Source organism: Anguilla rostrata, chromosome 3, assembly GCF_018555375.3.
Source record: "Anguilla rostrata isolate EN2019 chromosome 3, ASM1855537v3, whole genome shotgun sequence".
Classification (NCBI taxonomy): domain Eukaryota; kingdom Metazoa; phylum Chordata; class Actinopteri; order Anguilliformes; family Anguillidae; genus Anguilla; species Anguilla rostrata.
This window is the reverse complement of record NC_057935.1, coordinates 3,299,121-3,325,685: the sequence shown is the minus strand read 5'-3', so window position 1 is coordinate 3,325,685 and position 26,565 is coordinate 3,299,121. Positions and strand designations below refer to the sequence as shown.

The window sequence follows — 26,565 nt, the reverse complement described above, 5'->3', positions numbered from 1 at the left end:
CCTTGTGTACTCTCTGGGGGTGACGCTGAAGGCCTGTGTAAGATGGCCGCCGCCCTCCGTTGTCCCGCAGCGTTTGAAGTTCGGCTATGCCTAATTAACCTGGCCGGCCTCTCTGTAGCGGGACAGGGGGGGGGGCAGCCGGGGATGGGCCTGTGATGTCATCAAAGCGAGACGTTCCTCACTGTGTGTGTGTGTGTGTGTGTGTGTGTGTGTGTGTGTTCCGCTGTTTCCAAGGCAACGCTTTCCCGGCAGATCTCGGCGGGACGGCGAGCCCGTCCGGTGACAGGGGAGGGGGACGGCCGATTCCCCGCGTACGGTAGCAGAATGTTCAACGCTAAGCTGGCGCCCGAAACGGAGCCCCACACGCTGGGGCTCTTCTGACCGGCAGTAACGATTTTGGCGCTCTCGTCTGCCTCCTCACGCTCAGAAAACGTGCGTCGCAGTCACGTCTGATCTCAGCACACGCGCGACCCGTGTGATTAATTCGGCGCAATCAGGTTGAGTTTCTGCGGAAGTGCGGTACATTGGGTTGCCACTGCAGTGGAGGGGGGGAATGGGGGGGGGCAGGCATCTGTTCTTCACAGCAAGAGATGTGATTGTCCTGCCCTGCCAAGCCGAACCGGCGCTTCCCATTATCTCTCGTGACTCCATCAGGGGTGGCGTGGCATTCTGTTGCTGAGGATCGTGGGAAGGTTCAGCGCTCTGAGCTTGTGCTACTTCGAAAGCGGAGCAAGCAGACCGCGATCCCTCGATTGACCAGTGTGGGTCGCTGGTGAGCAGTGAGACGTGGTCGTCCCGGCCAACTGAATCCCAGACCATGGGGCCCATCCACACACTGGAACAGAGCCTTAACAGACACCAGTACACACACACACACACACACACAAAGACCCATACATACATACATGCATCCATATGCCTGATTCAGTCCTTTAGACACCAGTGGGGAAAAAAACAATTTTCACCTGTATTCAGAGAGAAGAAATGGGGGGCGGGTGGAGGGTTGGTGATGGGTGAGGGGGGGGATTGGTGGTGGTGGTGGGTGGGGCGTGGGGGGGGGAGTTGGTGGTGGTGGGCGGTGGTGGTGGAGGAGGACCGCTTGCCGTGCCTGTAAAATTATGAATGGGCTGGAGAGAGAGAGAGAGAGAGAGAGAGAGAGAGAGAGAGAGAGAGAGAGAGAGAGAGAGAGAGAGAGAGAGAGAGAGAGAGAGAGAGAGAGAGAGAGAGAGAGAGAGAGAAGAGAGAGAGAGAGAGAGAGAGAGAGAGAGAGAGAGAGAGAGAGAGAGAGAGAGAGAGAGAGAGAGAGAGAGAGAGAAAACGGGAGGGAGGGGTACAGAGAGAGAGAGAGAGAGAGAGAGAGAGGGAAAGAAGGTGAGGCTTGGTTTTTTTTCCCCGCTCCGCGTGCATTCGTCAGGCTTGCTTCCTTCTCCGGTGGTCGTTGCCGCTACCGCTGCCGTTTCCGCCGCCCAGCCGTCTGCGTGTGACCACCACCATCGGCGCACAGAGCGGAGAGAGAAACGTTCCCGCCATTCCCGCCGCGAGGCTCAGGCACGCACGCGCTCACGCACGCACGCACGCGCTCACACACGCAGCGTTCAGGTACCGCACGCCCAGGTGTTCCAGCGCCACGAGCTCAGAGAGAGAGAGAGAGAGGGAGAGAGAGAGAGAGAGAGAGAGAGAGAGAGAGAGAGAGAGAGAGAGAGAGAGAGAGAGAGAGAGAGAGAGAGAGAGAGAGAGAGAGAGAGAGAGAGAGAGGAGAGAGAGAGACAGAGAGAGAGAGAGAGAGAGAGAAAGAGACTTTGACTTTTAAAACCCCGTTTATTATTAATCACACAGTATTAATCATTTTTCAGCCCCAAAAACAAAACCCCAACCAAACAGAAAAAAAGAAACCAACTCCAGCCCCACACACAGAAAACACTTAAAACTAACACCACTATCCCCGTGTCTCCTATTCACACCTTCAATTCTAGTGTATTGCCCACTACTGCACACAGGACCTGCTGAAAACACCACTTATCCTTGAACACAGGCAAATCATTCATCAGCAGATAATACTCAAACTCCAGCCGTATCCTTGCTCGGAGCAGAAACCGCAACCACATTAACACCTCTGTTGGGCCTGCTCCCCTTAGCTGGTGCTTCCGGGTCACCCATATGGCCAATTTGGCCTGGCCCAACACAAAATTGACCATCTGAATTTTCCCCCTCATATTCTTTGAGTAAATCATACTATAGATAAATAGACATTCCCCAAATTCAACCCCCAGTGAGTGCAGTAAATTCTTTAAAAACTGAAACATTGCTACCAGTCTGGGACAGTCTAGAAATAAATGTTCTACAGTCTCCTCCTGACCACAGAATATACAATTCTGGCTGATACTCGGATCAACTCGGTTCAGGAAACGGCCTGTGGAAACTGTCCTGTGGAGTATTCGCCACTGCAGATCCCCTGACCTCTTCTGCAAAGGAGGCTTGTACAGAGTCCTCCATGCAGGACTCAATTCGCCCGCAACAGCGAACCTTTCTGCCCACTTCGAGGCAGGCAGAGACGCGAGAGAAGCTGCGTGTGTCACTTTCACACACCACTGATACAGCAGCTTCCTCGGCGCCTCCCGGACACAGACCACCCCCCAGGCCCTCCCCCCCAGGAAAGGTCCTTGAGTGGGCTGGACTGAAGGTTGTATCCAAAGTTCAGGACACAAAACTTCTGAGCCAGTCAATCCACCTCTAGCCAGTGCCTCCTCCACCACCTCCCGCACGTGAGGATGAATACAACTGGCCAGGCCGCCCAGCAACCTGTCACATCTCCTAACAGAGTGGACACCCAGATCCCTTGCCAACTCCACAGCAGTTTTCCAGCGCCTGTTCTGAATGTCCAGAAGATGGACGAGTCTTATTACCCCACCTCTAGCAAAGGTGTGGAGGGACAGTCCAGACTGTAACGCCGCTTCAGGAAAGAGGGATTAAAAACAGACACTCCTGGAGCACAGAGTCCCTTGTGACTGCTTCCTCCCGCCCTCTACCTTCAGCAGCCCCCAAGCCTTGAGCATGCTGCAGTAAAAACCAGGGAGCCCCTCTGTGCGGAGCCTGGAAATGTCCATTCTGAAAAGCTGCCAATCACAGCCCAAACCCCCCACCTTCCTCAGGAAAAAGAAGGCTCCTGGCCCCCAGCTCAGCTCAGCAGTATACAGCAGTCTCTTGGCCGCCTGTAGCCTAAAAGCCGCCACTCTGCTGCCGACGTCGACCAGACCCTGCCCCCCCTCCTCCACAGGCAAATACAGTATTGCTGGGCGCAGCCAGTGGTTCCCGCCCCAAAAAAAGGACAGCAACTCTGACTGAATCTCTTTCAGTAGTCCTGGGGGAGGATCCAGGCAGGAAAGTCTATGCCACAGCATGGAGGCCACCAGGTTGTTTATCACCAACACCCTCCCCCTGAATGACATCTGTGGTAGTAACCATCTCCACTTTGTCAGCCGTGCCTTGATCCTGTCCAGCATCCCCTCCCAGTTTTTCAGCATGCTCTGCTTACTCCCTAGGAAGACACCTAGCACCTTCAAGCCTTCCTTGCCCCACTGCAGGGGCTGGGGAAGCAGTGGGGGGGCGACCCCCTCCCACCGCCCTGCCAGGAATGCTTCACATTTCCCCCAGTTCACCTTAGCATTAGAGGCTTTTTGAAAGACCTCTAAACTTTCACCAATGGCATCCACATCCTGTTGGTCTTTTATAAACATTGTGATGTCATCAGCGTAAGCGGACACCTGTACCCTGTGTGCAGGCTGAACAGCAGTGAAAACCATGCCGGTAATTTTCCGTCTTACCATGCACAGCAAGGGCTCGATTGCTAGGGTATAAAGCATCCCTGACAGTGGACAGCCCTGGCGAATCCCTCGCAAAATTGTTATGGGATTGCTAAGAGCATTGTTCACCTTCACCAGGCTTGTTATTTTATTATACATGACCTTTATTAGATCCATAAAAGAAGGTCCAAAGCCAAAAGCAGCCAAGGTCTGGAACAGGTACCCATGATGCACTCGGTCAAATGCTTTCTCTTGATCGATGGAGAGTGCCCCAGATTGATGTTGAGAGCCTCACATAGAGACAACACATCTCTGATTAAAAAATGTTATCGCAGATCATCCTGCCCGGTACAGAGTAGGACTGATCCTTGTGTACTATGTAGGATAAACTCTCACTGAGCCTATTTGCAATGGCTCTGGATAAAATCTTATAATCGGTGCATAACAATGCTACCGGACGCCAGTTCTTTAGGTCTTTTAAGTCCCCTTTCTTTGGCAAGAGTGTAATTACTGCTCTCCTGCAACTCTGAGGCAGCTCGTGGTCGCTTACAGACTCTCTTACCACCTCAAAAAAATCAGGCCCAATCACCGACCACAATCTTTTAAAAATTCCGCAGGCAAGCCATCCAGTCCAGGAGTTTTTCCCGGAGACATCTGCCCTACAGCCCGAGTAAGCTCCTCCAAAGTCAATGGAGCTTCCAGGAGAGAAGCCTGCTCTTCGGGCAACACCGGGAGATCCCTGTGAAGCCTGGCAGCCTCACTCTGCCCACTGAGTTCCGGAGTAAACAGGTGGCTATAGAAATTAAAAGCCGCCTCCAGCATCTCACGTTGGTCATGCACCTCCTTCCCGTCAGCCAGCCTCAAACAGAGCATTCTCCTGCTGCCCAATGACTTCCTCTCCAAATTGAAAAAAACTTTGTAGGACCATCCATGTCCTTATATTGAATGATCCGGGCACGAACCATGGCTCCCTTAGCCTGCTCCTCCATAATTTTGCCCAAAATGTCTCTCTTCTCTCTCAAACCATCCACTGTCTGGGCATTATTCCCCAGGCTTAAAACACTCTCCATACTCAAGATCTCTCTCTCCAGCTCACCCACCCGTTTTTTCAAATCCCCAGTGCTATTTTGTGTATATGCCTGACAAAACAATTTAATGTGCACCTTTCCTAACTCCCACCATTGCCCCAAACTCTTATAACGTGGTTTCTCTGACTGCCATGCTTCCCAAAAAAATTAAAATTTTCCAAAAACTTACAATCATCTAGCAATTTTACATTAAAATGCCAGTATGATTTCCCAGGAACACCACCTGTGCCCCCCAAAAATAAAGAAATACAAAAATGGTCTGAAAACATAACTGGAGTTATCCAGCTTCTGAGTATTTGATTACTAAAAGATTCTGTACAGTACCACCTGTCGATCCTGGCCATTGAGACCTGATTTTGATTAATTTTCCTCCAGGTGTACTGGCGTGCCACCGGATGCTGTGCTCTCCATATATCAACCAATTCCTGAGCTTGTACAACTCTAGTCAAATTGGTTGCTGAGCGTGAATGGGGCTCCCCGTGATTTCTATCAATTGCAAAATTCTCTGTACAATTAAAATCTCCCCCCACTATAACCATTCTAGTTGAGTCACAATCCGCCACCACTTCCTCCAATTTATTAAAGAATACAATCTTCTCTCGATCTCCGTTGGGTGCATAAACATTTATCAAAACCACCTCCTGTTCATCTATCTTAGCTACAACTTTTAACAATCGCCCTGGGACAAACTCGTCTGATGACACCGTTGTGATATTGTTCCCCGATATCAACACTGCTACCCCAGCACTTGTGTTACTCCCATGGCTAAAAACACTAACCCCTTTCCACTCATTCCGCCACTCACACTCATTCATACCGTCTGCGTGTGTCTCTTGAATAAAAGCAATGTTTATTCTTTTTGGTTCGATTAACCCAAACAGTTGCGTTCTCTTAGAAGAGTTTCTGCAGCCGTTTACATTTAAAGAAGCTACATGAATCCCCGCACTCATTGATATAAAAAAGCAAAGTGCCGCAAGCAGTAAACGAAACGAGAGAAAGTGGGCCATGTCTACTAGTCTATACTGATCTTCCTTTTCTTCAACAATTTCTTAGCCGCAACTATATGTTTCTTTAGTCTGTATCGCTTTCTATTATCAAGTTCTTCAAGCGTCGCCCTTTTCAACGCGGTTTGAGAAGACATGACAAACCGTGCAACATCGGAAAAATGCTTTTCCAAAACGACGCTCTTTCCTTTCGTTTCATCTAAAACGACACCAGCCGCTCTACAGAAATTAGTTTCCCCTTACCTCTTAGAGCAGACCCAACCTCGTCCGCCTGGGAGGATTCAGAAAAAAGATCCTCGTCATCTAGGGACATCTCCTCGTCCGGGTCAGCCTCTGTCCCTTCCCTACTCCATTCGCCCTCCTCGGCCGCAGCGGCCACTTCCACCGGCGGATCGAGTCCACCAACAGGCCCACCACCAGCCTCGCCGCTTTCCACCCTAAACATGCTCTGTTCATTTAACAGCGGAGCATCACACCCCTCGGAAACCGGGGTTTCCAGCGGAACCTCCGCTCCTGGCCCTGATACGTCACCTCGTTCCGGGTCGCCAGTCCCGCTAGCTTCCCCTTCACCCTTCCCCACAGTCCCCTGTTGAGCCTCAGCTCCTTGTGGATCATTCCCAGCCCGTTCCCCTGTCCCAGCAGTGGACGGGCCCGGTTCAGGCTCAGGGCCGGCCCGCTCATCTCCTCCCTGCCTCGCTTCCTGCTCCCTAGTACCTGCTGCCTCCCTCTGCGGGCACGCACGTCTTACATGCCCATAGGAACCGCACTGAAAGCACTTCATTGACTCAGTGCTAGCAAACACAACGTGATTTATCCCGTCAATTGATAGATTCCACGCGACATCTATAGCGGAACCAGGTTTATTTAAAATCAGAAACACCTGTCTCCTAAAAGACATTACGTGTTTGACTTTTTCGTTTTTACATCCTAACGGGATGGGTTTAATTGCGCTCATAACTTTACCATACCTTGACAAGGCATTTAAAAGCACTTGATCTTCAACATATGGCGGAACATTTGATAAGATCACTTTCGTTACCGGCGAAGACAACGGCAACGCCTCCACAAAACTACCATTTATTGATAAACCCTCTGTAACCACTTGGTGTACGAGGGTCTCAGTTGTAAGAAATACGACAACCGCTTTATTCATCCTGGACGCGGTTTTTATATTCCCATGGCCCACCTTTTCTCCTATCGCAAGCAGACAGTCTTCTACCGACGCAGAATTGTTTGGGAAACACTTAAAACCCTGACTCCTACTAAGCAACCCCATTTTCACCCGAAACGAGAGAGAGAGAGAGAGAGAGAGAGAGGGCTGCGCCTGTGGAATTTAGAACACTAAACCGCCCAGCAGTGCATCCAGAGAGAGAGAGAGAGGGGAGGGAGGGAGAGTGAGGGAGGGAGAGGGAGAAAAACGGGAGGGAGGGGTACAGAGAGAGAGAGAGAATGAGAGAGAGAGAGAGGGACAGAGAGAGAGAGAGAGAGAGAGAGGGAAAGAAGGTGAGGCTTGGTTTTTTTTTCCCCCCCTCCGCGTGCATTCGTCAGGCTTGCTTCCTTCTCCGGTGGTCGTTGCCGCTGCCGCTGCCGTTGCCGCCGCCCAGCCGTCTGCGTGTGACCATCCCGCCATCGGCGCACGGAGCGGAGAGAGAAACCGCTGTGAGCTCGCTGTTCCCGCCATTCCCGCCGCGAGGCTCACGCACGCGCTCACGCACGCAGCGTTCAGGTACCGCACGCCCAGGTGTTCCAGCGCCACGAGCTCAGAGAAACTGGAAAGGTAAGGCGACTGTCCGCTGCTTCACGTGAGGGCTGTGATGATGATGATGATGATGATGATGATGGCGGTTGTGATTTTATTTATAATGATATAATTATAATTTTCACTGATACATTCACCTAAGAAAATTGAGATCACCTTCCATCTCTTGCGCTCTTACTCTGATCGTATTTGAAACTTTTATCTTGTCAAGTAGTGCCTCCTCAAAATTTGTTTAAAAAAAAAAAAAAAAGAATACATGTACTGTGACCATAGACAGTAGCGTTATCGTGTGTGCAGACAGGTGAGCTTGTAAGAGCAGTGTGTTGCTGGGAAGGGCTAAATGACTGTGGTGTGAAGCAGGTATTAAATAACATGAAGGATGTCCTTGGGGTTTCCACATTGATAAAATGAGCTGTGTGTGTGTGTGTGTGTGTGTGTGTGTGTGCGCGCGCGCATTTGTGAGTGTGTGTGTACATGTGAAGTAAGCTTTTGACTTGTAATAGCTGTTAAGGGTTAATTTTGTCGATGCCTCTAATCATAAATCCTTTCCTGTCACATCAAGCCCCCCTCCCACACACACACACGCACACGCACACACTCGCACACACACACACACACACACTCGCGCACACACACACACACACGTACATTTTCACACACACACACACACACACACACACATAACATCCTGGGCACCTGCCAGGTATGCCTTCAGAGGAGATGTCTGTGAGTATTTTTACTCACGAATGTGTCATTTTTTAAAATGAAATGCGTTCCACAGGTGTTGAAAAGCTCCTCTGGCTAAACCCGTGTCCCGCCATCAATTCCCCACAATGATGTACTCGTCAAACACAACCAGCAGGTGGCGCACAGCCAGTCCAGTCACGTGCTCAGATTTTAGAATTAAGAAAGGGACGTCGCGTGCCTCTTGTGGATTAATATTTCTCAGATCGCCGCTCGCTCGGTCAGGGATAAAGAACGTTTTGAAAGCGGGCGTGATTTCCTCCGGTCTCCTCGCCAGCGGCGCCGCGTGCGATGTTTTTGAGGAATGCGCACGGCTGTCCGTCGCTGCTGCCCCTCGCCGTGGCGACGAGCGTGTCCGCCGCGTGCATCCGCGTCCCGCACGCTGTGGAAGAGAGAGGGGAGGGATGGAGGGATGAGGTGGAGGAGAAGGGAAGGGGAAGGGGGAAGGATGGAGTGGGGTTGAAGAGAAGGGGGAAGGGGATGGAGCGATGGGGTGGGGTAGAAGAGAGGGGGGGATGGAGCGATGGGGTGGGGTAGAAGAGAAGGGGGAGGGTGGGAGGATGGAGTGGGATGGAAGAGATGGGGTATGGAGGGATGGGGTGGAAGAAAAGGAGGAGAGAGATGGAGGAATGGGGTGGGGTGGTACAAGAAGGAGAGAGGGATGAAGGGATGAGGTGGAGTACAAGAGAATGGGAGGGGGAATGGGAGGGGTGGGGATGAGTTTGGGTGGAAGAGAAGGGAAGGATGGAGGAATGATCTGAGGGAGAAAGAGAGGGAGGGGTTCCTGAGACTTGACAGGTAGCACACAGTGCTAGCTTTACGCACCTGTGAATAGCCGCATTCTGCATTGTACTGCGCTTATCCATGTAATTAATAACTGATTGTTCCAGTAATAACGACGATGATGATGATGATGATGGCCCCAATGCCAACGAGCGAAAAAGAAGCATTTACAAAGGCTGTTCACACGTGTTTATATCTGCGATAAAATTAACTGTCAAAATAAAAATGCGGTCTCGTTACACTTGAACGTGTTTACTTGGAAATAAAGTAAACACACGCAAGCTCGTTAAACGCACAATCGCCTCTGAGCCACTGAACGGCGCAGCAGCAACAGCAGGGTGTCGAGAAACAGATCTCCGTTCACAGGTGGTAATGAATTTTCTGGTCCGAAGGCGCTGGGGGAAAAAAAAAATTGTCAAGAATTACAGCCGTAAGTCTAGTGTACGCTGCGGCCATATTTCTGTTTGCGCTTTGTTTGGCAGCAGTAAAAAGAGCTTTGCTCTTAAGGTGTGTGCGTGTGTGTGTGTGTGCGCGTGCGTGCGTGCGTGCGTGCGTGCGCTGCTGAACTCAAATCCTCGGCATCAGCAGAGAAAAGACGATTCTTTTATTCCTTTATTGGCCTCCTCCACCTCGTACTTGATGGCGACTAGGAGAGCTAAAGACCACTAAAAAGCAATTTAAAATAAACGGCTTCTTTATTAACGCATCGTCTTGAACGCTGGCGATGTGATTGAATTTGTGCGGATATATCCCAGAGATGGCGGGGGATTCAGTCCATCAGGATGACAGTCTCATTTCACACCGAGCAATGACCCCCCCTTCACCCCAACCCCCCCCCCCTCCCCGATCAGGGGCTGCAAGTCCGCCTGTTGAGCTGCACATAAAGTGCCTTCCTCTGACTCAGGTCTGTGTGAGCCTGACTGGCTGACTGTGGTGTGATAAGTAGGGGTTTAACAATACAAATTGATCGCAATACGATACAGAAGTGACACTTCAAACAGTGATAAGATGCAGTACGATTCCTCTTAAGTTATAATGACATGATACGGTTAATAACGATTAATCACGATGCAATTAGCTGTGATGTGAGCGGTATGAGCTATCGAACAAGTCTGCATTCAATTCAGTTTTACCCGAGCAGTGCTTTTTTACTGAGATGCTATCCCGAAAACTGCTTTGCAGAAAAAAAAACTGGATATAAGAAAAATTTGGGCTGGGCTTAAAAAAAAAACAAAAAAAAAAAACACTCAAACAGCGGTGGAGAAATAACTCTCCAGTGGGAAGACATCTTGGGATGCTATAGAGAGTAAGCCTGTCCTCCCATGACCAGGCTGGTATTAGTGGTTAAATAGCAGTTAAATATAAGCTCTGTGTAGTAGACAGGAAATGGGGAATATATCTGAGTAAATGTACAAAAGTGGTTGGGCAGATTATAGCCTGCGGTATTAAACTGGCTGGTAAAATAGGAAGTCAGAGTGAAGAAACGTAGGCTGTATTATTAGCGGAAAAGAAGGGGCGTGGTCATGCATCCTGGCCTCCATAGTTGCGTTGTGGGAGTGGCCTTTTTGTAATATTTACCTGTATTGAGGACACCTGTTATGCCCCAGGTACTCACTGATCTAATATGTAATGGGCAATAAAGAATAAAACATTTTTAAAAAATGATCTACTAGTAGCAAATCCAGCATTTATATTGCACTTGTATCGTTATCTTGGTGTTGAAGCTCATGGTCATGTCTCCTAGTTTGAATTAGGGTAACTTTCTGACCTAGCCTATGCTTACTGTGTAAACTGGACTTACTGTGTTCATGGCTATGAATACAAACTGGTACATAATTAGTATATTGTACCTTATTGGACCTGTGGTTTGTTTTTCTTCCAATGACATTTGGTATGTAGTTATTGTACGTCGCTTTGGATAAAAGTGCCTGGCAAATAAATGTAATGTACAGTAATGTAATGCACATAGCTCTTAATGTCTGGGAAACCGAACGTGGTTTGGGTTATGGGTCCACTGTGAGCTGGGAAAGGTCGGTGTTTATTATGAGGCATAAATACTATTTTTTATGGTTATGGACTGGTTTTAGTTTTACTGCAATTGGAGGATTGATGCGCCTTGTCTCCTGTGGGTCATGGCCATGAAGTGAATTTACACCAATGAAGCAGTGTTCAGAACCTCCTGTACAAGAGGAACTTGCCCTGGATGACTTGGCTTCGCTGCACTGAAATATGCACTAGATAAATCGGTACTGTTAATATATCTTGGACAAACTGCTGCTCTGCTTGACTGCTTTATTTAACATTTTAGGCATTTAGCAGACACACTTATCCAGAGTGACTTATAATGGGGGGTAGGTGGATGCAGAGAGACAACCAAGGGAAGGTTTGCGTAAAACATTTCTTGTTGCCAAAAAAAAACTGCAAATATTGGGAGCCACACACCTTAGTCTTTTTACATGCAGCCCATTCATACTGTGAGATATTGTGCTGAAGCAAATCAGGTTATGCACCACAGCAGCACCTCAGCTGGGAATCAAACCTGCAACCTTGCAACCTTTGAGTTCGAAGCCCAGTTCTCTAATCGTTATACTTTTTGCCACTCAGCCATATGTGTGTGGGGGCGGGGGGGGGGGGCGCGGGGCTGGGATCTGGAGTCAGTAAGCACTCTGGGCAGAAGTCTTTTCCTTGGCATAATTGCACAGCCGTGGCTGCCTCTCTGTGTGGATGCCCCCCCGCCCCCCGCCCCCCGCCCCCCCACTTCCTCACCGCCGTGTCACCTTGGCTGTCGTTGGCTCAGTCAGGCGGAGAAATTGAAGGGATGTGCCCCCCCCCACCCCCCGAGAAGAATGCGGTGTCAGTGGTGGGAGCCCCCGGGGAGTGTCTGAGAAATGGATTTCCAATACCTCCCTCATAACCAGCAGACAGAAGAAAATAAATAAATTTAAGGAGCGTGCTCAATTGGGGCTGAAATACAGCTTCCCCCAGTGGAGATAAACTGCGGGTTTTGACAGCCTGTCTGCGCGGAAGCTGATGGATTCTCACTCTCACGTGCGCAGTCAGACTTGTCCTCTGAGACGCCTTGTCTTTAGAGACCCCTCATGATTGTGTGTGTGTGGGGGGGGGGTCATGCTCATTATCGATGCTCATTGTCGGTCTCACAGGTTTTCCAGCTCTCCCTCTTAGAGATTTGAGACTGAATCGGTCTACATTTCTTGTTTTAGTGGCAGCTTACACAGCAAGATCTGTCGTCCTGTAGGTTTTGACTCCAAGCCTGACGAAGCACCCCTCCTCCAGCAGCTGAAGATCTGAACTGAGCTGCTAAATAGTAGCGTCAGGTGTGCCAAATGAAGGCTGAATTTAAGACCTTCAGGATGCTAGATCTCCAGGAACAGGGCTGGTTGCCACTGGCTTATGGTATATTCTTTGTCCATGCAATCCATTTATACAGTACAGCTGGATATTTACTGAAGCAATTCCAGTTAAGTACGTTTGCTCAGGGGTGCCGACGCAACAGCTTGTGTTTTAAATGGAAGGAAGTCACATGGGGTATTACGGTCCGTCTGATTGGCTCAGCTTCACAGCGTCTGGTGGGAGGGTTAGCGGAAGTCAATCTTTCCTACAGTACAGAGTCCCCCTTGGGGAAATCCCCCCCCCCCCAACCCCCACCCCCCAGTGGGACCCCAAACATCACCTTCCTCTCGCTTCCCCAGGTGCCTCTGCGTTGTCATGGCGATGGTGGCTCGCTCTGGCGCGGCCCCCATAAGGCAAGTGAGGCGGGAAGTGGCTGGGGAGCAGGGGCAGTGATACACCCCCCCCCCCCCACCCCCCCACTTTCAGAGGTGCCCAGTGAGCGCGTGCGTCACCCGGAGGGCTGCTTGCCAGTCTCCCTGAAACTCGTTCTCTGATCCCATTTCACATCTCCTCCATGGGATCTGATCTCAGCCACACGCGGTGCAACTTTCGAATGCTAGTGCATTGTGGGCCTGGAGGTTACGGGTTTGAATCCCAGGTGGGACACTGCTGCAGTAGAAGGTGGGAGGGTACAGTGCAATAAATAAAAACAATAATGTATGTATTTGGGAGATTTTAGCCAGGCTCGGGCTACTCAAGAAGATATGTGCATACCTGGGTTTTTTTTTAGCATTTAGCAGACAATCGTATCCAGAGTAACTTGTACACAGGTCACACTTTAGCATGCAATCCATTTAACAGCCAGGTATTTACTGAAATGATTTGGCTTAAGCACCGTTGCTCGTGTGTGCCAAAGCAGTTGGATTTAAACCTGCAATCTCTGAGTCATAACGCTGCACTGCAGTGCCTGCTGTGTGTGCGCTGGACGCTATATGAGGCTAGGGGCAGGGGAGGTGTGAGTCACTGAAGATCTGGCAGCGCTTTTTCCCTGCAGAACAAAATTCCCTCACAGTAAAATTCCCATTAATATTCCCATTAATTTAATATTTCGTTAATAATAATTCCGTTCTCCAGACCCATCCGCCTTATAAGGAATTCTGCTCTCATCCAGACTGTCACATACGGCGTGACTCCCCTGGGAGGGACAGAATAACTGGTCACATGGAGGGACGAAAATTTAATTTGTTCAGAGTAGGGTTGCCACCCCCTCTTCCCCCATGTTATGATCAAACTTTAATTTTTCCCTATGTCGTCTATATGGTAAATGGTAAATGGACTGCATTTATATAGCGCTTTTATCCAAAGCGCTTTACAATTGATGCCTCTCATTCGCCAGAGCAGTTAGGGGTTAGGGGTTAGGTGTCTTGCTCAAGGACACTTCGACACGCCCAGGGTGGGGTTTGAACCGGCAACCCTCCGACTGCCAGACAATCGGTCTTACCTCCTGAGCTATGTCGCCCCTTAATATGTGCATGGTGGTGGTGTCTGGTTTGGACAAGTTCTAAATCTGGCAGTCCAAACTGAGAAAATGTTTTTTAAATAAACAAGCAACAGAAAGTCTTCTCCTTTCACCCTCATGGGCTATGGGAAACCAATTAAATAACTAAAATAAAATGACAGAGACAAAATAAACCAAACAGCTCGGAAGATTTTCAGCTCAGTTCTTTTGTTGTTCTTCTCTCTCTCTCTCTCGCTCTTGTGGATTCTGGTCTCAGACGCCCACTGAGAGGAGAAGCACCCTTTTAAACCTTGGTCTGATTAGCTAATACAGTCCAGCTCCTTCACCCAGGGGTCCTCGGTCCTAGCCAGAAAAGGCTGGTTTCAGCCAAGCAGTTACGCACCACACTCGACTAATCAAGGTCCTTAGCAAAGACTGTAGCGGTTGATTATCAAAATCAGGTATCAGGCCTTCTGCTTGGTTAATACAAAAGCCTGGACCCACACTGGCCCTTTCTGGATAAGATTGAGGACCCCCCTGCCTTAATCAGTGGACCCAAACCCCCACCCCAACCAGATCTCTGCACCACATATCAAATAATGCATTTCAGTTATAGACGTAGGTTTCATTTAAAATTTGGGGGGAGATACACTGCTGGGCCACATGGTCTCGCGTAGTCGAACGTCAAGTCTCACAAGCAGGCAAGCTAGTCTCGGATGAAAATGTTGTGCGTGACGTGCCTCCCCCTCTCCCCCCAAAACCGACGCGTATTATTTTAGTTGATTTAATTTAAAATTAGCGGGAGTCCATAAAGACATTTTGGTCTAATATTCGGGGCATAATTGCCTGGGAAAGGCGAACAGGCACAAGCCTCCAGAGTCTGCGCGCCTTTTAAATTTAGACTGCTGAAACGCACGGAACCGTCCGTCCGTTAGTCATTTATTGGCGTTTAGCCAACGTCTCCGGCATCTCGTCTCCGCATCTTTTATCGGAACCGACTGCGGCTCCGCTCGCATGACGCCGTCTATAAATGGAATGCCTTCTATTCCGCAAGCGCTCGTCCCGGCAGATCCACGGGACAGAACTTTTCCTTCTTTTCTCGGTCTGGTTCTTTGTACCACGTGACACCGCTTCATCCAGTCCGTTGTGAGTCCACGACGGGAGTTCGACCCCCCCGAGTCGGCGATCAAGTTGCCGTCGCTGGTTTCCTCAAGAGATAACCGGGAAAGATAAATGATAAAACCGGGAAATCATGCAATGAAGACAGCGTATCTGTGATACGTAGTGGAGAAAACCACTCTTTCGCTGACCAACGAGATGCAAAAGCTACAGAATGCATTTCTAAGATTGATATTGTATTTCCAAATTACAATACACAGATTACCTTAAAGAATCCACGTGGATAGTTTACTGAAGCATTCAGGTTATGCTTGCTTAACCCTTAAGGTGATTCACAATATGTATTAGTCTCAGCTGACACTCTAATCTGATGTCATCCTGCTGTGACTGAAAACAGTGGAGTTCTAGAACGCTGGTTTAGAATTTAGAAGACAAAAAAATCCTGCTCTTCAAAGGGTTAAGGGTGCAACTCCAGAATTTTCAGCCTAGCTCCCCAACTTTTGTCCTCCATTGCCGTTGGGGTCAGAGGTCACGTATCCAGCGTGCTCAGTGTTCTCCAGGAGCGGACATCTATTCAATCACTCGGGAGAAGAGGCTGTACAACCTTGGAGTTAGCATTGATTTGAGTAGAAGAGAAGAAGAGAGAAGAGGGAAGAGAGTGAAACGCAAAGACCAAGACCGAGCATATAAACATGTACATATTTATTATTGATTTACTATTGCTGTATTGTCGTTGCTGTTATTGCAATACATTGTCATGTTTGTCATAAGTTATTTTTATATTATTATTATTATTTTATTTGTATTTATATGTATGCTTCGGATATTACATTTATTCATGTGATAAGAACTTGAGTTGAATTGAGAGAGAGACAGAGAGAGAGAGAGAGCAGAGAGAGAGAGAGAGAGAGAGAGAGAGAGAGAAAGAGAGCAGGCAGGTTCTAACAAACCCTGTGTGAATCACGCGCCCAATCCCACGCAGTCTCGAAACTCCTCTCCGCCAGCCTCCCGCCACTTCCTTTCATGTGCAGGTTCTCGAGTCCTGCGCTTGATTTAATGAGTGTGCAGCGGTTCAGCTCCTGCTGCTGATTCACCCCATTAGGCCTCTCTGTTCTTATTTCTCCTTCTGCACGCTGAGCAGCGTATCGGTTAACACGTTTTGTGGTGTCATTAAACGCATGTTGAACCTCACTGACAATTTTTCACGACAGATAATTGAGTCGAAAATAAAGTGAAATTAAATAAAATTTAAATGGGCTTCAAAATTTTTAATGAAACAGAATGTAGTGATGTAATGTACTGTAGCATAATGTGTTGTAGTATAATGTAGTGTAGTCGTGTAGTGTTGTGTAATGTAATCTAGTGTAGTGTACTGTAGTGTAATGTTGTGTACTGTCATGTAATGTAGTGTACTGTGGTGTAATGTAGTGTACTGTAGTGTAATGTTGTATACTGTCGTGTAATGTAGTGTACTGTAGTGTAATGTAGTGTACTGTCGTGTAATGTAGTGTAATGATGTGTACTGCAGTACAATGTAATGTAGTGGTGTCGTGCGGTGTAATGTAGTGTAGTGTCTTGTAGTGTAATGTAATCTAGTGTAATATACTGCAGTGTAATGTACTGTGCTATAGTGCAATGCAGAGTAATTTAGTAATGTACTGTGGCTGGCCGTGCTCTGTGCTGTGGAAGAGACACAGAGGACAGCAGTGGCACCAGCTCACTTCCTGACAGCGTCACTTCGCCACGGGGGGGTGTAGAATGTTCCGCCCCCCCCCCCGGCTGTCTCTGCTCGATGGGACAGGGCCCTCCCGCGTGCCCCTCATGCATTATTCCCGAGGCGGTGGCTAAAAAGTCGCCCCGCACCCCCCCGCCGCGCCCCCGTCGTGCACAGGAAGCTGCTCTTTCTGGGACGCCGTTCTCCTCCACGCCCCGGAGGCTCCCCAAAAAAAGATCAGCCTGAGGGGGGGGGGGGGCTCGGGACCCCCCGCCGACACCCCTGTAGCGTTGGGTAATGCCAAAACGGCTTCAGTATAGCTCGGTTAGGCCTGCTTAATCCGTGTGTTTGTCTTCATAATGTGCGTGCACTCGTGTGCCAAGGTGGCGAGTATGAAGGTTTTGATTCCAGCCAATCACTGTACCTGCTGATTTTGCTCATTAACACGCCTTGAACCAGAGAGGAGGGAACTAATCAGTGAAATCAGGAGGTGAAGTGATTGGTTGGAATTAAAACCTGCATGCTCCTCCAGGGCACATGATTGGGCACCACTGTCCTGGACCATTAGTTTGTATATATATAGAAACTACTTCAAAATACAAAACCTTTAAAAAAAAAAGGTATATATATAACTCTTCAAAAAATAATGATCGGGCCCCTGGATGCCTTTAAGCCTGGGTGTGGGGAGCTCCCTGGATCAGAAGACCCCATGCCCCCTGCACCATTGCCACGGCGATTGTCTCCGAGGCGACGGAGCATTGCCATTCCGCTGATGTGCTCTCCTCTGAGGCTGGCACTGAGCAGCCTGGAGGACTGGAAGAGCTGCGATTATTTCCGATTGGATGATCCCAGTGGAACATTGGGAAGTGGAGACTTCAGAAGAACTCACGTTGAGCATGGGGCAATGACCCCCCCCCCCCCCCAGTTAAGCAGTATGGACCAGAATTCAGTTAAACTCAACTCCATTTTACCTGGATAGCATACTCATAGCGTACTGAATAGAATCCGGGGACTAACTGTCACTAAAAACAAACTCATCAAATTGAGCTTGTGTAGAAAAAGTGTGAAAATGTTCTCATTTACAAGTCAAATACAAGGACGAATGCTGATTGTATGCAGGCTTTTGTCGCGAAGATGCTTCACAGGCCAGCAGGATGCAGGAAGATTTGTAGCGCCCGCAGCCTTGGAAGATTCAGCTGAGGCAAGAGCACCATCTAGAGGAGACTGAGCGCAACTGCATGCATTCACTGATACAAATCAATGAGCACTGGCAGCTTCTGAAGCAGTAACCTAAAAAAAAAAACATGATCTGTCTTCCACAGGCAGTTTCAACTGCAGTACGATTCCAATTCCCGGCTCGTCCCGAACCAGCGTCTCCAAGGCAACCATCTGAGAGTACAACCATGGATCCGAAGGTAAATGAAGTGAGTGTCAGTTAGTGCTTTCAGGTGGATCATGAAAAAAGGGGGGGCACGAAAGATTTTTCCTCCTGGAATGCAGAGCTATTGCTTCTCCTTTCGGCAAACCTATCTAGGAAAAGCAGCCCTAGGAATGGAAATGTTGAGGAACCCACTTCCATGTCTTAATTTTAATACAATGGTCAACATAGACACATTGTAGATGAAAGCTATGACATGAAGAATGTTGTTCGGTGAGTTTAAGTTTATTATAGCTGCATTATTATTTTCTGAGGGAAATATGAGAAAATATCTGATATTCAATGAAGATCTGCCAGGAGGTTGATGCAATTGTTAAGCACACCTGGTCATAGGTGTTCCTCCTAAGCTCACCTGTGCTCACCTTTCATGGTAAAGTGCCATCTGTCAACATCACCCACATGCTGACCTACTGTTTCCTGTTTCCACCTGCTGTTTCCTGTTTCCATCTGCTGTTTCCTGTTTCCACCTGCTGTTTCCTGTTTCCATCTGCTGTTTCCTGTTTTCACCTGTTTTTTCCTGTTTCCACCTGCTGTTTCCTGTTTTCACCGGTTGTTTCCTGTTTCCACCTGCTGTTTCCTGTTTCCTGTTTCCTGTTTCTCCTCAGTGTTCCTCCACCTCCCCACAGAAACAGATCATGAAAAGCAACAGATCCAAGTCCACAGAGGAGGTCCAGCAAGCCAAGAAGGTGAACTTCCCTCTTTCTCTTCCCAAGTCACATGCATGTTTTTAAAAGAATGTGTATATATATATATATATATATATATTTAATAAATTGTACGTTTTTGGAAAATACATTGGAAATATCTGCTTTCTTGGAACATTAACTGTATATTTCATATATTAATGACAATATTTTAATTAATATAATTTGCTGTTACAGTTCATGTAATGTTCAGAGCATACAATGTTTAGCCAAACTCCAGGACATGCAGACAGAGTGAGATTGTCTTCCCCTGGCCACTTTTTTCCGTATTTTTTTCTCTGTGAGTTTGATTTAATTTGTGGCAGTTTGTTTCCTTTGCGGCTGGTAACCGCAGATAACACTGTGGAATTTTCACAGCAGTTACAGCTCAAGTTTCTTTGTGCCTTTGATTGATTATAAAAACACTAGGCAGGTTCCCTCTGTTTTCTCTGGTCATTGAGAATCACAGTTTATCTTTCTGCTCTGCTCTGCTCTGCTTCGTTCATTAACTCACAAAAGCATTTTCTGAGATCACCCCCCCCCCGTTTCTCTTTTTGGCTGGACCGCAGCAGCGGGGCCAGCCCCACAAACGCGAATGTCTGTGACTGACTGACTGACTGACTGACTGAGTGATTAAGTTACACCACACCATTGGTCGGCCCAGTTATGAAGTTACACCATTGGTCGGCCGGATCACGTGTGTTAGGTCCAGCCATATACTAGGTTTTAACCTGGTCTTGTTTAAAATGAGTTTCCATCCTCTTCTCGAAATAAGTATTTTTCCATTATGTGTAACTGTGAGGTTCATCTTTAAAATGTTTTAACACAGTGACTTCATTGCGTCTATATAAATAAGATGAAATAATAAGATAGTAAAAGCAAAATAAATTATCCGAAGACAAAAACGGGAGCTTACTGGGCACATTTACAAACACGTTGAATGTCTGTCACTACAGTAAAGGCTGGGATGAATTCCGTATCAATTCATTCAATTCAGGAAACAAATTGAAATGCAATTCATGAATTGTAAAATGCCCGTCAGGGCTGAGCAGAGATAAGACTGTTTACGTCGGTATCTGATCGACCAACTCCCAGAAGAAAAAAACTCAGTATAAATTTATCTGTGCGCTATTAGGTTTAAATAAAGTATAATAGCTCGCAGGGTATTCTGGGTCAGACCCACAACAAATGCGTATGATGTTCCAGGGAGATTATTTTTGGTCCATTTGTTGAACGGAAATGTAATTTTGTGTCCTGAATTGGCTTAAATTTGTATGGAGCTTAATCCAGCTCTTACCACTGTAATGGAAATCCTTTAAAGTGGTATGAATCTCGTTCAGACAGATTTTGTTCGATAAACTCTTTCACTCCACTCCACTCCAGGCCTTCCACACTCCCCAGAAGTCTCTGCCTGGACGGTCAGACCTGGAGAAGCTAAAGGTGAGAAAATGGCTGATGTGTCGTTCACACAGGTCACATGACCACAGCACAGGAACGTTGGCATCATCTCTTTTCTCATATGTTCCCCACCAATCACAGGGCACGTTGGTAACAGCATAGTGAACAAAACCAGCAGTGATTGGCAGATGCTGCCTTGATATTGTCCCTGGGCGCATTCCAATACTAAAAAAAAATGTATCCTCCTTTCCTCCACTACCACCTCATCTCCTCTGTGCCCCAGAAACCGATCTTTGCATACTCAACTCTCTGAAAATCTCTCTAGATTTCAAAATGAAAATGTACTGGGGGATAACACTTAGGAGTGTAATGATGACACGATACTGTTATTTCTGTTGTTTTTTGTGTCTAGGAGGAGACCCCAGAGGGTTCAGACACACCCTCAGCTTCGTCTGAGGAGCTGAAATGATCCTGTGAAGTAACAAGTCAGCCTTCTTGGTTCAAGAGGTCAATGATGGTCATTTGTTATCCAGTGGCCATACCCACTAACATACCCACACACACACACTTGTGCACACATATGCATGTACGCACACACACACACACATATGCACACACACACACACACATACAAATACAGAAACACACACACACATATGCACACACATATGCACACACACACACACACACACACATACAAATACAGAAACACACACATGCACACATGTGCACATATACACACACAGATTTCCTCTCTATGTCTACTCTGATGGACAGTACTTGGGACCAATAGGAGAGATGACATATAAACAGTGATGTAAGCTCCCATCTCATCTCTCTCCCTCACACACCCACACACACATGCACACACATATAATCGCACACACACACACACACACACACACACACACTTTCCCTCCCTCTACGTCCACTCAGAGATAAAGCATTATAATGTCATTCTGCTGTATTTGTCAACTGAATGTGAGTTATCAATAAAGCTTTGCGCTCGAGTGATCTTCCATCTTACTCTTCTTCTTCCATGGCAATCTCCTCTAGATTTCTGTCAGTCTCCTCTAGATTTCGCTCAGTCTCCTCTACATTTCCCTCAGTCTCCTCTAGATTTCCCTCAGTCTCTTCTAGATTTCGCTCAGTCTCCTCTACATTTCCCTCAGTCTCCTCTAGATTTCCCTCAGACTCCTCTAGATTTGCTGTCTCCTCTAGATTTCCCTCAGTCTCTTCTAGATTTCCCACAGTCAGCTCTAGATTTCCCTCAGTCTCCTCTACATTTCTCTCAGTCTCCTCTAGATTTACCTCAGTCTCCTCTAGATTTCCCTCAGTCTCCTCTACATTTCTCTCAGTCTCCTCTAGATTTCCCACAGTCAGCTCTAGATTTCCCTCAGTCTCCTCTACATTTCCCACAGTCAGCTCTAGATTTCCCTCAGTCTCTTCTAGATTTCCCACAGTCTCCTCTACATTTCTCTCAGTCTCCTCTACATTTCCCACAGTCAGCTCTAGATTTCCCTCAGTCTCCTCTACATTTCCCACAGTCAGCTCTAGATTTCCCACAGTCTCCTCTAGATTTCCCTCAGTCTCCTCTAGATTACCCTCAGACTCCTCTAGATTTCCCTCAGTCTCCTCTAGATTTCCCTCAGTCTCCTCTAGATTTCCCTCAGACTCCTCTAGATTTCCCTCAGTCTCCTCTAGAAACTCATGAAACTACTGCTAGAAAATGAATCTTCTGACTTTGACACTGTGGGCTTCTTGGATAAAGTGACAAACTGACATCCGCCCCCCCCCCTCATGGAGCCAGCACAAGAAGACGCATCTTTTTAACTGAAGTCCGTATGGTAGTTTTGTTATTCAGCTCAAAACAGTGCACAGAAACAGTTAAGCGTCTGATGCAAGCAGGAAATGATTCATCGTCACAGAACAATGGGAGCATAGAAGGCAATTAGCAGTGAAGGGTACCCTGGGTAATTGTGGGTAAAATGTTAAAATATAATAAACTCGCAGACTCTGGTCTTATGTTCAAGTGGCCTCTTCTGTTATGTTCAGAAAACAATGGCAGCAGAGATTGTAATCTAGATTCCAGTTAGTCCATTTGAAGATCACGGCCACGCGCTTACTTTTTTTTTGGTGGGGAGGGGGGGATGGGGTTCATATTCTCAAATAAAAAAGGGAACCTTTGAAGGGCAATTTTGCTGACTCAGGGCTGGGGGCATACGCTTCTGAATGTGTTGGTGTCAATCTTTGGAGGTGCTATTTCATATTTAGGATTCATGAGTATCACAGGTTGCTTGTACCGTGAGATTCTGTTTTAAATGCGATGCGAAAAGAGCTGATCCTCTTGGTATTCTGTTTTTGAAAATGAGGAAAAACCTGGAAATTTTGGCACAGTCCACAGGGTGGCCGACTGTCAATCCGTGCGCAAATCTCACCCACCCCCCCCACCACCCCCCCGACCCCCATGCCGTGCGGTTGGGGGCTTGGCTTCCCTCCATTGCTGTCCTGCATTGTGATCACATCTCTGCCTGTATCCCTCTCTACTTTCACCGCCGTCTTATTAAAGTTAAAAAAATGCATAAAACGAAGGTGACCTGTCTGCTCTTCCTTTAAAAAAAAAGAGAGGAGAGAAACGCAAGGTGAACGTGAACGTGAACGCGGTCCATTCGCGCCGCGGAGATGTTCCGTTAATGTTTAACGAACTGCAGCCGAGGGCCTGAAGTACCGACTCAACGTGATTCATGGCGCACACAAAAAAAAAGAAGAAAAAAAAAAACGTGGGGGAGAGTGAGTCATCTCGCTATCCCAGAAGTCCCTGCTCCGGCCTGGCCCCGGGGCGCGGCTTTTATATCGCGACCCTCGACCTTTAGCTCGTTAGCGGTGCGAGCGTTTGACCCCCCTGGTGGTGGTGCCGTGACCCCTCCTGATCCAAACCCCCCCCCCCCCCCCCCCCACTCCCGCCCTGCACCCGTACATCGCGCTCAGCGGGCGGAGGTTAGTTATTTTCAGCGTGTCTGAGCCGCGCTTTACCGCCGCGCCATGTCATAAATTTCAAACGTCCCCCGTCAAGGCAGCCCGCCGCGAAAGAATGTAAATGTCTCCTCTGGCTCTGACATCCGCCGGGCGTCCCTTTCCCTCAAAAACCAAAAAACCTGACAGCTTCGCTCACGTCTTCCACCGCGGGCTGACCGCTGGATGCACCTTCCTGTTCAAACAAAAGTTTTTCTGCTCCTCGGGCATGATGGGAGATTAAGGGCTCCGTCTCTACGTGGTTACCAGGCTGTGAGTTCCACCACACACTGGAACAGAGTCTTATTAGATATCAGATCGTGGGGCCCATCCACACACTGGAACAGAGCCTTAACAGATACCAGACCGTGGGGCCCATCCACACACTGGTACAGAGCCTTATCAGACACCAGGCCGTGGGGCCCATCCACACACTGGAACAGAGCCTTATCAGACACCAGACTGTGGGGCCCATCCACACACTGGAACAGAGCCTTATCAGACACCAGGCCATGGGGCCCATCCACACACTGGAACAGAGCCTTATCAGACACCAGACCGTGGGGCCCATCCACACACTGGAACAGAGCCTTATCAGACACCAGGCCATGGGGCCCATCCACACACTGGAACAGAGCCTTATCAGACACCAGACCGTGGGGCCCATCCAGACACTGGAACAGAGCCTTAACAGATACCAGACCGTGAGGCCCATCCACACACTGGAACAGAGCCTTATCAGACACCAGGCCATGGGGCCCATCCACACACTGGAACAGATACCAGACCATGGGGCCCATCCACACACTGTAACAGAGCCTTAACAGATACCAGACCATGGGGCCCACCACACTCTGGAACAGAGCCTTAACAGATACCAGACCGTGAGGCCCATCCACACACTGGAACAGAGCCTTATCAGATACCCGACCGTGGGGCCCATCCACACACTGGAACAGAGCCTTATCAGACACCAGGCCGTGGGGCCCATCCACACACTGTAACAGAGCCTTAACAGATACCCGACCGTGGGGCCCATCCTCACACTGGAACAGAGCCTTAACAGATACCAGAACGTGAGGCCCATCCACACACTGGAACAGAGCCTTATCAGACACCAGGCCATGGGGCCCATCCACACACTGGAACAGATACCAGACCATGGGGCCCATCCACACACTGTAACAGAGCCTTAACAGATACCCGGCCATGGGGCCCACCACACTCTGGAACAGAGCCTTAACAGATACCAGACCGTGAGGCCCATCCACACACTGGAACAGAGCCTTATCAGACACCAGGCCATGGGGCCCATCCACACACTGGAACAGAGCCTTATCAGACACCAGGCCATGGGGCCCATCCATACACTGGAACAGAGCCATATCAGACACCAGGCCATGGGGCCCGTCCACACACTGGAACAGATACCAGACCATGGGGCCCATCCACACACTGTAACAGAGCCTTAACAGATACCCGACCGTGGGGCCCATCCACACACTGGAACAGAGCCTTATCAGACACCAGGCCATGGGGCCCATCCACACACTGGAACAGAGCCTTATCAGACACCGGGTCATGGGGCCCATCCACACTCTGGAACAGAGCCTTATCAGACACCAGGCCATGGGGCCCATCCACACACTGGAACAGAGCCTTATCAGACACCAGGCCATGGGGCCCATCCATACACTGGAACAGAGCCATATCAGACACCAGGCCATGAGGCCCATCCACACACTGGAACAGATACCAGACCATGGGGCCCATCCACACACTGTAACAGAGCCTTAACAGATACCAGACCGTGAGGCCCATCCACACACTGGAACAGAGCCTTATCAGACACCAGGCCATGGGGCCCATCCACACACTGGAACAGATACCCGACCGTGGGGCCCATCCACACGCTGTCACCCGCAGCTGCCTCCCCAATTTCTTTGCCTACATCAAAATTCATTTTACGGCGAAAGGGTATTAGGCTGCTGATTAGTCACATCGCCCCAGTCAAAGTTTAAACCCCACGGGCAGCACATGCGCTGAGGTGAACGGGGGCAATGCTGACCATCAGCACAAGGCCCTGGCTAATGACTGACTCCCTGATGTTGCTTCATCATTTAATAATGGCTTTTCTTAACCCGTACTCTAATGCAGGGGAGTACAATCGCTGTTACATACGGTGTGTGACCGACAGCCTGTGACCTGGATGACAACACATATCCCACTTTTCACACTTGGCCAGTGCACCAATGTGCAGTGCCTGCAGATTTTCTTCAAATGTGTTTTCACATTTTATCAGAAGCTGTTATACCCAGTCATGGCTGGTAATGTTATGTCAGCTTTATTAGGTACAGTTTAGGTGAAGCATTACAATAACAGGGGTCAAAGAAACACTCTTACCTACTGAAAATGTTCAAAATTTTCACATTTTTACAGATACTACACTGTACATTGGTGACATAGCAATGAGATGCCTTGCTGTTGTCACAGGGCAGGGGGGCATAAGTTTCAACATATGTTGGTGTTTATCTGTGCACGTGACCCCCATCCTTCCCCTGCACCTCACCCCCCTATGCACGCAAAATTTTCTACTTTCCCCAAGTTAAACCAAAACAAAATTTTCTTGTTCTTTTTATATTCCTGCAGTTTATTTTTGTGTGCGCTAGCGTGCGTGCTGGTGCGCACTCTTGCGCGAGCGTTCTCACGGGCGCCGTCGGCTTCTTGGCGGGCTCCACGCTCTCACGGGACGGGAGCTCAGCTCAAGCGGAGAATCCTGCGAGGCACGCAAAACCAAACCAAAAGGGCTGGACGACCTCACGGGAACTCCCAGGGTGGTGCCACCCCGGTCGAACCCTGCACCCAAACGCCTCTCCCCCGTGGTCACGAAGTTCCACAATGGCACGCTGATTACACATGCCCAACGGGAAGATGCTACCGAGTTCACGTCGAGCAAATCATTAAAGGCGGGAAATCAACGTAAAGTGTACCTCCGCTTTAGCCATCGGCAGAGAAATCCCAAGTCACTCGTCGCACTCATATACTTTTTTATTTTTTTTTTACCAGGAATTGCACAGAGAATAATGGTAAGATGCCCTTTCAACCCTTCCTCTGAACTCTAGATTCTTAGCGGATCGCCAAGCTGCACAGGCTTGCGACAAATGCACAGTTTTT

General features: G+C 48.6%; 1 long non-coding RNA gene across 2 annotated transcripts; it reads left to right on the top strand.

Moving 5' to 3' along the window:
• The first annotated feature begins 7,370 nt into the window (after positions 1-7,370).
• Positions 7,371-21,398, top strand: LOC135249839 (uncharacterized). Of its 2 annotated transcripts, none has more exons than XR_010328796.1 (5): positions 7,371-7,669; positions 18,183-18,275; positions 18,904-18,984; positions 20,365-20,421; positions 20,792-21,398. It is a non-coding gene; the product is annotated as an uncharacterized LOC135249839 (long non-coding RNA). The 2 variants fall into 2 exon arrangements; XR_010328797.1 differs by having other exon boundaries at positions 18,183-18,284.
• The last annotated feature ends 5,167 nt before the right edge of the window (positions 21,399-26,565 follow it).